At 44.6% G+C, this 16,216-nt stretch overlaps 1 protein-coding gene across 3 annotated transcripts in view; it reads right to left on the reverse strand.

Moving 5' to 3' along the window:
• The window catches only part of LOC126159973 (uncharacterized), a 215,533-nt gene extending 201,264 nt beyond the window's left edge, over nucleotides 1–14,269 (reverse strand). For all 3 annotated transcript variants that reach the window (XM_049916781.1, XM_049916782.1, XM_049916780.1), the window contains exon 1: nucleotides 14,181–14,269. The gene's annotated coding sequence lies outside the window, so the exon portion shown is untranslated. The remainder of the gene's footprint in view (nucleotides 1–14,180) is intronic.
• Between the last annotated feature and the right edge of the window lie 1,947 nt (nucleotides 14,270–16,216).

The raw sequence follows: 16,216 nt of genomic DNA on the forward strand, positions 1-16,216 counted from the left end.
CTGTAGCAGTTTGTTTGGCTCTTCAGTGTAGCTTTACCTGTCCACGCTGCACCGTGGCTCAGTCTCCTTAAGCGGAAAAGAAGCAAAACAGAAAGCACACGATTCTAATGTGGATGGGAGTTGGATATACATCCTAATCTTCTTCTCTCCCCTGCTTCTGTCCATATCACATTTCCCTTACTTTGTCCACCTCCTCTTCCTCCCCCTCTCTCTATCTCCTCCTCCCACCTTTCTCTGTCCACCTTCTCCTCCTCCCCATCCCTCCATCTTCTCCAGCCCCTCTGTCTCCTCCTTCCTGTTATATATACACATTTCCTCAGACCCTTCCATCCATCTACTCCACTCTCTAAGACCTTGAGCCTTGTTTATTATCATTGCAAATTCACCATATGTGGTAGTATTCTAATCACAAACCCGTAAGCCAAAAATACAACTTATTCCTTTCTTAACATAGTTCCACATAGTATATTAATGTATAGACAACATATGGCGGAAATGCTGAGTAGCAGAAAGGCACAACAAATAGTGTCATACTATTAGCTTTCGGCCAACAAGGCCTTTGTCATAAACAGACAACTTACACACACACACACGGGCGCAAACACAACTCACACACTCATGAGCACAGTCTCTGGCATCTAGAGCTAACAGAGTGCATGTTATCTAGTTTTGACAAAGGTCTTGTTGGCCGAAAGCTAATTGTGTGACAGTCCTTCTGTTGTGCTTTTCTGTGACGCAGCATCTCCGCTTTTTGGTGAGTAGCAACTACGCTTTTCATTATATTGTTACATCGCATCCTGGATCTTCTATATTTATGTATATATATTAAAATGTATATAGTCTGTATGTTTCCGGCCGGCCTCTGTGGACGAGCGGTTCTAGGCGCTTCAGTCCGAAACCGCGCTGCTGCTACGGCCGCAGGTTCGAATCCTGCCTCGGGCGTGGATGTATGTGATGTCCTTAGGTTAGGTTTAAGTAGTTCTAAGTCTAGGGGACTGATGACCTCAGATGTTAAGTACTATAGTGCTTAGAGCCATTTGAACCACTTGTATGTTTCGAAACCTTCATTATACTAACGTGTATAGCACTAAAGTAAATCGGAAAGGTTCATTTTGAGAATTTTGGTAACAATGTTTTTAGATACCTAAAATCATGCTCGTATTAGAATTCAACTTCATGTCGAAATTTCAAAGTAATCGGTCAAGAACTTTCGGAGATTAACGATTGTGACTAAAACAACATTTACATTTTTATATCGTATCCCCTTTCATTACATATGTATTACATATATAGCAGACGGCGTTCCACTAGGTATATAGACAATATTTGGCATTCGCATGCAATATTGTGTCAAAATTTCAAAACCGTCTGTGGACAACGTTCGGGGATTTGAGATTTTCAAGAAACGACCATCTACGTTTGTAATTATATAGAGTAAGTGTATAAGTGTAAATGTTTCTAGTCGCAAATGTACGAAAGTCTGTGACCAAATGGTTTGATATTTTGACACAACGTTGCGTTGGAATACGCATCTGCTTTTATACCTATTTTTTAATATTTGCAATATATAATTCTTTACAAATTTAATAATAGGGAAGCGTCGTTACAAAAGAAAAATCTGAAAAAAGTCTCACACACACACACACACACACACACATATCTTAGCTGACTGTTTTGAAATGTTGACGCAACGTATATATATATATATATATAGAAGAAATATTGAATTTCTGAAAAGGAGAAAATATAAAAATGCAGTAAATGAAGCAGGCAAAAAGGAATACAAACGTCTCAAAAATGAGGTCGACAGGAAGCGCAAAATGGCTAAGCAGGGATGGCAAATGTAAGGATGTAGAGGCTTATCTCACTAGGGGTAAGATAGATACTGCCTACAGGAAAATTAAAGAGACCTTTGGAGAAAGGAGAACCACTTCCATGAATATCAAGACCTTTGATGGAAACCCAGTTCTAAGCAAAGAAGGGAAGGCAGAAAGGTGGAAGGAGTATATAGAGGGTCTATACAAGGGCGATATACTTGAGGACAATATTATGGAAATGGAAGAGGATGTAGATGAAGATGAAATGGGAGATATGATACTGCATGACGACTTTGACAGAGCACTGAAAAACCTGAGCCGAAACAAGGCCCTGGGAGGAGACAACATTCCATTAGAACTACTGACGGCCTTGGGAGAGCCAGTCCTGACAAAACTCTACCATCTGGTGAGCAAGTTGTATGAGACAGGCGAAATACCCTCAGACTTCAACAAGAATATAATAATTACAATCCCAAAGAAAGCAGGTGTTGGCAGGAGTGAAAATTACCGCACTATCAGTTTAAAGCTGCAAAGTACTAACGCGAATTCTTTACAGACGAATGGAAAAACTGATAGGTAAGTAAGACTCGAACTGGCCATAACAAGTACGTCAAATGCCTATTATAGCGTCTGGACTGCAAATCTGGATGAACGATGTAAATTAAAATAGCTTACTTTCGACAATTTTTTTCCAGCCAGATTCACGGAGGTACAGCTACCAGAGGTAGGTCAGCTTAGGTAGATACGGCTACGATACACAGTGAATTCTGCATCTTTATCAGTCGGTCGCCAAGCATTTTCAGAGGTGAGGAAACGCAAATGCAAACTCACTCATACTTTCTATCTTCTCACCGTGTTACAAAATAGAAAACAGCATCGGTATGTTTTTCTGATAAGTCGTCAATACAAAAGTCACCATAGAGGTATCTGCTACTGTGAACGGGTTCCTAGATCTCTGGAAAACCTTTAATACAGTGCCCCAATACAAACTACAACGAACACCTTGTAAGTAGGCTGTTTAGGTTTTTATGTTGGTAACGCCACGTAGCGCTCTGTATGAAAAACACTGGCTGTGCTGTGTGCAGTTTGTGGTTGGTTTGCATTGTTGTAATATTAGCTATTGTAGTGTTGGGCAGTTGGATGTGAACAGCGCGTAGCGTTGCGCAGTTGGAGGTGAGCCGCCAGCAGTGGTGGATGTGGGGAGAGAGGTGGCAGAGTTTTGAGAGCGGATGATCTGGACGTGTGTCCATCAGAGACAGTAAATTTGTAAGACTGGATGTCACGAACTAATATATATATATATATATATATATATATATATATATATATATATATATATATATAATGACTTTTGAACGCTATTAAGGTAAATACATTGCTTGTTCTGTATCAAAATCTTTCATTTGCTAACTATGCCTATCAGTAGTTAGTGCCTTCAGTAGTTAGAATCTTTTATTTAGCTGGCAGTATAGGCGCTCGCTGTATTGCAGTAGTTTGAGTAACGAAGATTTTTGTGAGGTAAGTGATTCATGAAAGGTACAGGTTATTGTTAGTCACGGCCATTTTTTTGTAGGGATTATTGAAAGTCAGATTGTGTTGCGCTAAACATATTGTGTGGCAGTTTAGTGTTGATCAGAATAAGTAAAGAGAGAAGTGTCTGAGTACGTTCAGTTCTGCTCAGCTGTTTGCAAATCAATTCACGTAAGAGATTTATCAGCACAGTAATTCATACATTTTTCTATGGGAACGTTTCAACCTGAGTATATGGAATAGGTTCTCAGATTTGTGACGGATTCGATGATTTTTTTCAGTAATAGAACCAAGTACGTTGTCCTGAAAGACGAATGTTCATCGGAGAAACTCTTATTGTCAGAAGTGGCACAAGGAAGTATGATAGGACAACTATTGTTCTCTGCATAACTCTAAGACAAAAAGGGACGCACCACGAAGGAATTATCCGAATGGGACGCCTGTACATTTACAGACAAACAAACGATTACAATTTCAGAAAAAAAATGTTCAAATGTGTGTGAAATCTTATGGGACTTAACTGCTAAGGTCATCAGTCCCTAAGCTTACACATTACTTAACCAAAATTATCCTAAGGACAAACACACACAGCCATGCCCGAGGGAGGACTCGAACCTCCGCCATGACGGCAGCGCCTTAGATCGCTCGGCTAATCCCACACGGCTAATTTCAGAAAAATTGGATGATTTATTCAAGAGAAAGATATTCAAAAATTGAGCAAGTCGATAACGTGTTGGTCCACCTTTGGCCGTTGTACAAGCAGTTGTTGCTGTTGTTGTGGTCTTCAGTCCTGAGACTGGTTTGATGCAGCTCTCCATGCTACTGTATCCTGTGCAAGCTTCTTCATTTCCCAGTACCTACTGCAACCTACATCCTTTTGAATCTGCTTAGTGTATTCACCTCTTGGTCTCCCTCTACGGTTTTTACCCTCCACGCTGCCCTCCAACACTAAATTTGTGATCCCTTGATGCCTCAGAACATGTCCTTCCAACCGGTCCCTTCTTCTAGTCAAGCTGTGCCACAAACTTCTCTTCTACCGAATCCTATTCAATACCTCCTCATTAGTTATCTGACCTACCCATCTAATCTTCAGCATTCTTCTGTAGCACCACATTTCGAAAGCTTCTATTCTCTTCTTTCCAACCTAGTTATCGTCTATGTTTCACTTCCATACATGGCTACACTCCATACAAATACTTTCAGAAATGACTTCCTGACACTTAAATCTATACTCGATGTTAACAAATTTCTCTTCTTCAGAAACGCTTTCCTTGCCATTGCCAGTCTACATTTTATATCCCCTCTACTTCCGCCATCATCAGTTATTTTGCTTCCCAAATAGCAAAACTCCTTTACTACTTTAAGTCTCTCATTTCCTAATCTAATTCCCTCAGCATCACTCGACTTAATTCGACTACATTGCATTATCCTCGTTTTGCTTTCGTTGATGTTCATCTTATATCCTCCTTTCAAGACACTATCCGTTCCGTTCAACTGCTCTTCCAGTTCCTTTGCTGTCTCTGACAGAATTACAATGTCATCGGCAAACCTCAAAGTTTTTATTACTTCTCCATGGATTTTAATGGAGAAGTAATAAGAACTTTGAGGTTTCCCGATTACATTGTTAATTCTGTCAGAGACAGAAAAGGAATTGGAAGAGCAGTTGAACGGAATGGATAGTGTCTTATTCGGCTTGAAATTGATTGATAGAATTGTTGGGCGTCCTCCTGAGCGATATCGCCCCAAATTCTGTCCAGTTGGCGCGTCAGATCGTCAAATGGTTCAAATGGCTCTGAGCACTATGGGACTTAACATCTGTGGTCATCAGTCCCCTAGTAGAACTACTTAAACCTAACTAACCTAAGGACACCACACACATCCATGCCCGAGGGAGGATTCGAACCTGCGACCGTAGTAGACGCGCGGTTCCGGACTGAGCGCCTGAACCGCTAGACCACCGCGGCCGGCTCAGATCGTCAAAATCCCGAGCTGGTTGGACGGTCCCGCCCATAATGTTCCAAAACTTTCTCAAGTGGGGAGAGATCCGGCGACACTGCCGGCCAAAGTAGGGTGTGGCATGCACGAAAACAAGCACTACGGACTCTCGCAGTGTGCGGGTAGGCATTGTCTTGCTGAAATGTAAGGCCAGGACTGGCAACAAAACAGGGCGTAAAATATCGCTGATAAGCCACAGTGCTGTAACGGTGCCGAGGATGACAACCAAAGGGGTCCTACTATGAAAAGAAATGGCAGCCCAACCCATGACTCTTGGTTGTCACATCGTATGGCGGGCGACAATCAGGTTGGTACCCCCCTGCTGTCTGGGAGCTCTCCTCACAAATTTTCAGCCTGGCATCTCTGTGACTGGAGGAAAATTGTCTTCAATGATGAGACCGAATTGAGCCCCGATGCCCTGGACAGCGGGTGGATACTTGCCATACTATCCAAAAACCAGGTCCGATGGTCAGGCGAGCCATTTATTTTCATGGTAGGACCCTTTTGATTGTCATACACTTCCCCCTGACAGCACAGCGATACGTCTACTATATTCTACATCTACATCTGCATGATTACTCTGCAATTCTCATTTAAGTGCTTGGCAGAGGGTTCATCGAACCACAATCATACTATCTCTCAACCATTCCACTCCCGAACAGCGCGCGGGAAAAACAAACACCTACACCTTTCTCTTCGAGCTCTGATTTCTCTTATTTTATTATGGTTATCATTCCCACCCATGTAGGTTGGGCTCGACAAAATATTTTCGCATTCGGAAGAGAAAGTTGGTGACTGAAATTTCGTAAATAGATCTCGCAGCGACGAAAAACGTCTTTGCTTCAATGACTTCCATCCCAAATCGCGTATCATATCTGCCACACTCTCTCCCCTATTACGTGATAATACAAAACGAGCTGCCCTTTATTGCACGCTTTCGATGTCCTCCGTCAATCCCACCTGGTAAGGATCCCACACCGCGCATCAATATTCTAACAGAGGACGAACGAGTGTAGTGTAAGCTGTCTCTTTAGTGGACTCGTTGCATCTTCCAAGTGTCCTGCCAATGAAACGCAACCTTTGGCTCGCCTTCCCCACAATATTATCTATGTGGTCTTTCCAACTGAAGTTGTTCGTAATTTTAACACCCGGGTACTTAGTTGAGTTGACAGCCTCGAGAATTGTACTATTTATCGAGTAATCGAATCTTTTGGAACCCATGTGTATCACCTCACACTTTTCGTTATTTAGCGTCAACTGCCACCTGCCGCACCATACAGCAATCTTTTCTAAATCGCTTTGCAACTGATACTGGTCTTCGGATGACCTTACTAGACGGTAAATTACAGCATCATCTGCGAACAACCTAAGAGAACTGCTCAGATTGTCACCCAGGTCGTTTATATAGATCAGGAATAGCAGAGGTCCCAGGACGCTTCCCTGGGGAACACCTGATATCACTTCAGTTTTACTCGATGATTTGCCGTCTATTACTACGAACTACGACCGTCCTGACAGGAAATCACGAATCCAGTCCCACAACTGAGACGATACCCCATAGGCCCGCAGCTTGATTAGAAGTCGCTTGTGAGGAACGGTGTCAAATGCTTTCCGGAAATCCAGAAATACGGAATCAATTTGAGATCCCCTGTTTTTCTTTTGTCCTTCATACCAAGCCTTCCTGGGCTTACATTTCAGCAAGATAATGCCCGGCCGCACACTGCGAGAGTTTCTACTCCTTGCCTTCGTCCTTGCTCCAGATCCTCCGCTGGCCAGCAAGCTCGCCGGGTCTCCCCGCATTTGAGAAAGATTGGAACAGTATGGGTAGAGCCCTCCAACCATCTCGGGATTTTGACGATCTAACGCGCCAACTAGATAGAGTTTGGGGCGATATCCCCCAGGAGGACGTCCAACAATCTATGAATCAGTGGCAAGCCGAATATCTGCTCGTACAAGGGCCAAAGGTGGACCAGTGCATGCCGGCCGCGGTGGCCGAGCGGTTCTAGGCGCTTCAGTCTGAAACAGCGTGACTGCTGCGGTCGGACGTTCGAATCCTGCATCGGGCATGGATGTGTGTGATGTCCTTAGGTTAGTTAGGTTTAAGTCGTTATAAGTTCTACCACAGCTGCGTTTGCATATCAGCAGTTCTGTAATGGTGAGTAAGTAAGCCACTGTGTGTGCAATACCGTCAGCTTTGGGCAAGCAAACTTATGCTGCATGCGCTCTCCCAAATGCATATACACTCCTGGAAATTGAAATAAGAACACCGTGAATTCATTGTCCCAGGAAGGGGAAACTTTATTGACACATTCCTGGGGTCAGATACATCACATGATCACACTGACAGAACCACAGGCACATAGACACAGGCAACAGAGCATGCACAATGTCGGCACTAGTACAGTGTATATCCACCTTTCGCAGCAATGCAGGCTGCTATTCTCCCATGGAGACGATCGTAGAGATGCTGGATGTAGTCCTGTGGAACGGCTTGCCATGCCATTTCCACCTGGCGCCTCAGTTGGACCAGCGTTCGTGCTGGACGTGCAGACCGCGTGAGACGACGCTTCATCCAGTCCCAAACATGCTCAATGGGGGACAGATCCGGAGATCTTGCTGGCCAGGGTAGTTGACTTACACCTTCTAGAGCACGTTGGGTGGCACGGGATACATGCGGACGTGCATTGTCCTGTTGGAACAGCAAGTTCCCTTGCCGGTCTAAGAATGGTAGAACGATGTGTTTGATGACGGTTTGGATGTACCGTGCACTATTCAGTGTCCCCTCGACGATCACCAGTGGTGTACGGCCAGTGTAGAAGATCGCTCCCCACACCATGATTCCGGGTGTTGGCCCTGTGTGCCTCGGTCGTATGCAGTCCTGATTGTGGCGCTCACCTGCACGGCGCCAAACACGCATACGACCATCATTGGCACCAAGGCAGAAGCGACTCTCATCGCTGAAGACGACACGTCTCCATTCGTCCCTCCATTCACGCCTGTCGCGACACCACTGGAGGCGGGCTGCACGATGTTGGGGCGTGAGCGGAAGACGGCCTAACGGTGTGCGGGACCGTAGCCCAGCTTCATGGAGACGGTTGCGAATGGTCCTCGCCGATACCCCAGGAGCAACAGTGTCCCTAATTTGCTGGGAAGTGGCGGTGCGGTCCCCTACGGCACTGCGTAGGATCCTACGGTCTTGGCGTGCATCCGTGCGTCGCTGCGGTCCGGTCCCAGGTCGACGGGCACGTGCACCTTCCGCCGACCACTGGCGACAACATCGATGTACTGTGGAGACCTCACGCCCCACGTGTTGAGCAATTCTGCGGTACGTCCACCCGGCCTCCCGCATGCCCACTATACGCCCTCGCTCAAAGTCCGTCAACTGCACATACGGTTCACGTCCACGCTGTCGCGGCATGCTACCAGTGTTAAAGACTGCGATGGAGCTCCGTATGCCACGGCAAACTGGCTGACACTGACGGCGGCGGTGCACAAATGCCTCGCAGCTAGCGCCATTCGACGGCCAACACCGCGGTTCCTGGTGTGTCCGCTGTGCCGTGCGTGTGATCATTACTTGTACAGCCCTCTCGCAGTGTCCGGAGCAAGTATGGTGGGTCTGACACACCGGTGTCAATGTGTTCTTTTTTCCATTTGCAGGAGTGTATAATGGCTTTATATCGCCTCTGAAATAATGACACCCGTGTATTTGTAGAAGTGCAGCATCTTCACATTCGATATTACTTGGCTTGTTTCGACTTGTATTTACAGAATGAAAGGTGTACATATGTACATAAACATGTTTAGTCATAGTGTGCTTCAAAACCATGTATACACCATTGGAAACCGTTACTTTTCGATCTGTGTTAGTTATGTAAACTTATGTTCACACTGTTCAAATGGTTCAAATGGGGCTGAGCACTATGGGACTTAACATCTGAGGTCATCAGTCCCCTAGAACTTAGAACTACTTAAACCTAACTAACCTAAGGACATCACACACATCCATGCCCGAGGCAGGATTCGAACCTGCGACCGTAGCAGTCGCGCGGTTCCAGACTGTAGTGGCTAGAACCGCTTGCCCACCACGGCCGACATATTCACACTGTGTCCGCTTTGTAATATAATGTTGTAAATCTAACTAGGACCGGAATTAGCCTAAATCTGGAGAAATAATCAATGTTGATTGTCAAAGCAGCTGAAGATGAGACGTTAGGACTCGAAATGGATCGTGAATTGAAATAAAATCGACGACTGCGACACGAATATTCTGTGGTACTTGTATGTCGACACAGCAGATAAACTAGAAAGTATCTTTTTGCTTCTTTCATACATGCCGCGAGCGACGTCATTGCGAATAATGCCACACCAGTGCTTCCCACCACGTAGGTAATTAACCCCCTAAGGGGTAAAACGAAATTTTCTGAGGGGATTTGGATTCTGTTTCAGTCACGAAACTAAATTATTTATAAAAGATCATTACTATTATGACACTTTTGCAAGACTCTAGTATTGATGTCCGCAGCTCGTGCTATCGCGGTCGCGTTCTCGCTTCTCGAGCACGGGGTCCGGGGTTCGATTCCCGTTGGGGTCAGGGATTTTCACCTGCCTCGAGATGACTCAGTGTGTGTGGTGTCCTCATCATTTCATCATCATTCACGAAAGTGGAGAGATTGGACTGAGAAAAGGTTGGGAATTTGTATGGGCGCTGATAACCGCGCAGTTGAGCGCCCCATAAACCAAACATCATCATCATCATCATCATCATCATCATCATCATCATCTACGAGGCGTGTTTTCTAAGTAAGTACCGTTCTGAAATTTAAAAAAAAAGACATGCTAAGATATCTCAATAATTTTATTTTCATATGAATGCCTGTAGCTTAATCTAGTTTTCTACATAATTTCCGTCAGTATTGAGGCTGGTTCAAATGGCTCTGAGCAGTATGGGACTTAACTGCTGAGGTCATCAGTCCCCTAGAACTTAGAACTGCTTAAACCTAACTAACCTAAGGACACCACACACATCCATGCCCGAGGCAGGATTCCAACCAGCGACCGTAGCGGTCGCGCGGTTGCAGACTGTAGCGCCTAGAACCGCTCGGCCACTCTGGCCGGCTCAATATTGAGGCACGTATCATAACGCTGTACCAGTTCTTGAATGCCCTCCGCATAGAAGTCTGCTGCCTGACTTGTTAACAACCACTGCATCACCACTGTTTTGACTTCGTCATCGTCTCGAAGACGCTGACCGCGTAGGTGTTTCTTCAAGTGCAGGAACAGGTGGTAGTCACTGGGCGCAAGATCGGGGCTGTACGGAGGATGATCTAGAGTTTCCCATCGAAAAGGTGTGATGAGATCTTTGGTTTGATTCGCCACACGCGGACGGGCATTGTCTTGCAGCAAAACAGTGCCCTTGCTCAACTTTCTACGTCTTTTGTTCTGATTTGAATTGAACGGCGCAGATGGTGCAGTGTCTTACAGTAAGCTGCGGCATTGATTGCCTCATTACGAGGCGACGACGAAGACAATGACGATGACGAAGTCAAAACAGTGGGGATGCAGTGGTTAACAAGTCAGGCGGCAGACTTCTGTGAGGACGGTATTCAGAAACTGGTACAGCGTTATGACAAGTGCCTGAATACTGACAGAAATTATGTAGAAAAGTAGTTTAAGGTACAGGCTTTCATGTAAAAATAAAATTATTGAGATGGACGGAAATTATGTAGAAAATTAGATTAAGGTACAGGCTTTCATGTAAAAATAAAATTATTGAGATTGACGGAAATTATGTAGAAAATTAGATTAAGGTACAGGCTTTCATGTAAAAATAAAATTATTGAGATTGACGGAAATTATGTAGAAAATTAGATTAAGGTACAGGCTTTCATGTAAAAATAAAATTATTGAGATGGACGGAAATTATGTAGAAAATTAGATTAAGGTACAGGCTTTGATGTAAAAACAAAATTATTGAGATATCTTAGGACGTCTTTTTTTAATTTCAAAACGGTACTTACTTAGAAAATACGCCTCGTAGTATTGATTATACAAGTTTTCAATAATTATTTTTTCTGAATTAGTAGCATTAAAGCGATAGAGGTTACAGGTTCCTAACATAGACCACCGACTATACACATATTTTGGGATTTGTCCCGTACATCGCTGATGATAAAAGTGAGACATATAGGTAACAAATACTGAATATATTAAGAAAAGGTCTTCTGCAAGTTGTAGTTAGTACCCGCAGTAGTGCAGGAATTGCTTCATTACTCGCTTCGAAATAGATAAATGAATTAATTGACAGCACGGCATAGCAGTAACTACATAAGGACAACTACTGCACTATACACATTTTATTATTATTATTATTATTAATATTAGTGGCTATGGTCAGGCACAGTGCATAAACAGCCTCAAGTCTTCCAATTTCTGACAATTCAGAAATAAGGTTCGGATGCGTTGTTTTGAGGGACGAGACCAAATAGCGAGGTCATCGGTCTCATCGGATTAGGGAAGGAAGTCGGCCGTGCCCTTACAAAGGAACCATCCCGGCATTTGCCTGGAGCGATTTTAGGGAAATCACGGAAAACCTAAATCGGGATGGCCGGACGCGGGATTGAACCGCCGTCCTCCCGAATACGAGTCCAGTGTGCTAACCACTGCGCCACCTCGCTCGGTCAGAAATAAGGAGCAGCAATCGAGTGATTTGCGAACAGTAAGACGTTTGATGATGTTTGGTTTGTGGGGCGCTCAACTGCGTGGTTATCAGCGCCCGTACAATTGCCCAACCTTTGCTCAGTCCGATTTCGCCACTTTCCTGGATGATGAAATGATGAGGACAACACAAACACCCAGTCATCTCGAGGCAGGTGAAAATCCCTGACCCCGCCGGGAATCGAACCCGGGACCCCGTGCTCGGGAAGCGAGAACGCTACCGCGAGACCACGAGCGGCGGACGCGAACAGTAAGTATAGTGTATACGTTATAACTTGGTTGATTTTAAATGGGTTTGCAGTGAGCCGGTGAAGCAAGTGTCGCAATGGAGAGGAGTAATGCAGGGGAAGAGTGTTTTGTAGCAAGTGTCTGCCCTCACTGTGGTTAGTTAGCTGTCTTTTCTGAGAAGGAGTTGTGCGTAGCTCTTGCGATGCACCACGATTCCTCCATTATTCATTCTAAAACACACACACACGCACACACACACACACACACACACACACACACACACACACACACACACACACACAACACACACAGATATACACGCAGATACACATACACACATAGACACAAACTGAATATCATTCTTGTTTTGCAAATCAAACTGCCTTTTCCTGCTACTATTTATTTTATTTAATCCATACGCGCTTCGCCTTCTACTGTTTTAAGGCATTTTCAGTGGAATCTATAATGATACAGTTTTGTTAGTTATAGATTATCAAACAGTTCACTTCGCGATTTTTTGTAAAAAATGTAATTACTTACGATTTGCTGATTTGCGTTTCCTCACACCTGGTCTGGAGGTCGCACTACCGCTTTTATCACTGCTCTATATTCACCTCTTCGTGTTTTCGCCATCCACACACTGTTCAGCATGTTTGTCACCGTATTTTGTGGTGGACTATAGTTCTTCTCTCACTCGATACAACTATTTCGTTGTACACTTCTTTTCAAAGCGTAAAAAAAAAAAAAAAAAAAAAGCATCGGCTCTATCCCCCCCTCTCTCTCTCACTCATTCGCACACAGACGGTATAAACAGCATAACAGCGTAAAAAGAAGTTAGTAACGAACATATACTTCGTTAGGTTGGCGACACATAAGTAAACATACCAAAGAACGATGAAACACGTAGTGGAGTAGCAGTATTTACGCTGTGAAAAGAAGTGTACGACGAAATAGTTGTATCGAGTGACAGAATAACTATAGTCCACTACAAAATAGGGTGACAAACATGCTGAACAGCGTGTGGATGGCGAAAACACGAAGAGGTGAATATAGAGCAGCGATAAAAGCGGTAGTGCGACCTCCAGACCAGATGTGAGGAAACGCAAATCAGCAAATCGTAAGTAATTACAAATGGTTCAATTGGCTCTGAGCACTATGGGACTTAACTTCAGAGGTCATCAGTACCCTAGAACTTAGAACTACTTAAACCTAACTAACCTAAGGATATCACACACATCCATGCCCGAGGCACGATTCGAACCTGCGACCGTAGCAGTCTCGCGGTTCCAGACTGTAGCGCCTAGAACCGCTCGGACACCCCGCCGGCTAAGTAACTACATTTTTTACAAAAAATCGCGAAGTGAACTGTTTGATAATCTATAACTAACAAAACTGCATCATTGTAGACCCCACTGTTGATGCCTTAAAACAGTAGAATGCGAAGCGCGTATGGATTAAATGAAATAAATAGCAGCAGGAAAAGGCAGTTCGATTTGCAAAACAAGTATTTATATACTTGCTGCGGAAGATGGCGAGACAAACAAACGTGAATATCATCCAGTTTCATCATTTTGAACATAAAAGTATTCCAGGAAAAGTATTTCATTCTATAGTTTAGATAGGTGCAAAAGTTGGTCATAATATGGGAAGGGGGGGGGGGGCTATAGACTGCAGGGGGAGCGGGGGAGGGGGGGGGTACTAGCTAATGTCCAATTGCATTCAGGGTTAATGGTCTCAGAAAGGTTGGGAACCGAACGAAAGGTTGGGAAGAAAGCTTGTAAGAGTTGTGTAAACAATTTCGGTGGGTATAGAGCATCGTCGGATGATGAGCCAGGAATCGGGGCCGTAGCTCCCTGTCGTGTGAGAGTAGAAAACTATGTGTCATAAAATACTGACTTGACTTAGCTGGAGTCGGCGAGACAGCGCGAACTCCTGGACCGGGGCGGATGACGTCATACGCCAGCGTCTCCGTGGAAGTGCGGCACGCTACTGGAGTACTGGGTACGGCGAAGGAGGCAGACAGCCAATCCGTAGGTGGAAGGGGGAAGGGGGGGGGGGAGGGAGGACGGGTGGTAGGGGCCCCCACTAACCTGCGTCAACGTGTGTCCAGTTATGTGGCTGCAGCAAGCGCAGGTCGAGTTGGTCTCTGTCACCTCCGCGGCGGCAGGAAGTTGGTCTTCCCCACATACGAAGTCCACGGGGAAATCCTCGGCCCTGCTACAAAGCTAGCGTTGACTGTCACCACCATCAGCCATTCATCATTCATTGCTGAACACAGGTATCATCCAGAGACATCCAAACATTAAGATTTTCATCTGCTTTTGCAAATGGTTCAAATGGCTCTGAGCACTATGGGACTCAACTGCTGTGGTCATAAGTCCCCTAGAACTTAGAACTACTTAAACCTAACTAACCTAAGGACAGCACACAACACCCAGCCATCACGAGGCAGAGAAAATCCCTGACCCCGCCGGGAATCGAACCCGGGAACCCGGGCGTGGGAAGCGAGAACGCTACCGCACGACCACGAGATGCGGGCGTGCTTTTGCATCCTCATTCATCTTTGTGTAACGTTACTGCCGCTTCACAGCTGTAGGTCTCAATATACAAGGTACGTCCAAACAAGGGAACCTCCCCGTCGCACCCCCCTCAACTTTAGTTATAAGTTGGCACAGTGGATAGGCCTTGAAAAACTGGACACAGATCAGTCGAGAAAACAGGAAGAAGTTGTGTAAAACTATGAAAAAAATAAGCAAAATATACAAACTAAGAAGTCGATGCGCAAGATAGGCAACATCAAGGACAGTCTGAGCTCAGGAGTGCAGTGGTCCCGTGGTTAGCGTGAGCAGCTGCGGAACGAGAGGTCCTTGGTTCAAGTCTTCGCTCGCGTGAAAAGTTTACCTTCTTTACTTTCGCAAAGTTATGATCGTCCGTTCGTTCATTGCCGTCTCTGTTCACTGTAATAAGTTTAGTGTCTGTGTTATGCGACCGCACCTGAAAACCGTGCGATAAATAGACGGAAGGACGTGCCTCACCAATGGGAACCGAAAACATTTGATCGCGAGGTCATAGGTCAACCGATTCCTCCACAGGAAAACACGTCTGATATATTCTATACAACACTGGTGACGGCATGTGCGTCACGTGACAGGTATATGTTGTCGCCCCACCTAACTTGTACACTTGGCGAATGGGTAAAAAGATTTTTCTACCTTGCCCGATTTTTTTTCTTGTGGATGTAATAATCACTCCCAAAAATGTGAATAAAACATAAGAGTTTGTCACGTAAACTGCAACAAATGAATGCAACAGTTTCAGAGTCGCACAGTTTTCCCTGTGCTCTGTCAAAACATATGTTTTTAACGTTTTCAAATTTGTCCGTGTGTAGACCGTCAAACCCTGCATATGTCCAAGCAAATCTGAACATGTCTCGGAATTTTGGAGAGCGAAGTTGATTATGTGTGAATGCCTGAACTCTGATAATCCTCCGAAAATAAAAATTAAAATTTTCACTCGAGGGAAGACTTGAACCAAGAACCTCTCATTCCGCAGCTGCTCACGCTAACCACGAGACTACGGCGCTCCTGATTTCACATCATCTTTAATGTTGCCTATCTTGGTCATGGACTACTCAGTTTGCATATTTTTTGTTATTTTTTTCATAGTTCCACACAACTTCTTCCTGTTTTCTCGATTGATTTGTGTTCAGTTTTTCAAGGCCTATCCACTGTGCCAACTTATAACTAAATCTGAGGGGGGTGCGATGGGGAGGTTCGCTTCTTAGGGCAAATATACATACACACAAAATGTGACTGAAAGCCGTCCTACAATTAGACAAACCTATGTATTGGTATAGCAACATTAAACAACTTACCTGAGAACAAACTAACAAAGCCAAGGTATAAAAATTTTTTCCATTTAAATATTATAGT

This window comes from Schistocerca cancellata, unplaced genomic scaffold (genome assembly GCF_023864275.1).
Source record: "Schistocerca cancellata isolate TAMUIC-IGC-003103 unplaced genomic scaffold, iqSchCanc2.1 HiC_scaffold_1150, whole genome shotgun sequence".
Taxonomy (NCBI): Eukaryota; Metazoa; Arthropoda; class Insecta; order Orthoptera; family Acrididae; genus Schistocerca; species Schistocerca cancellata.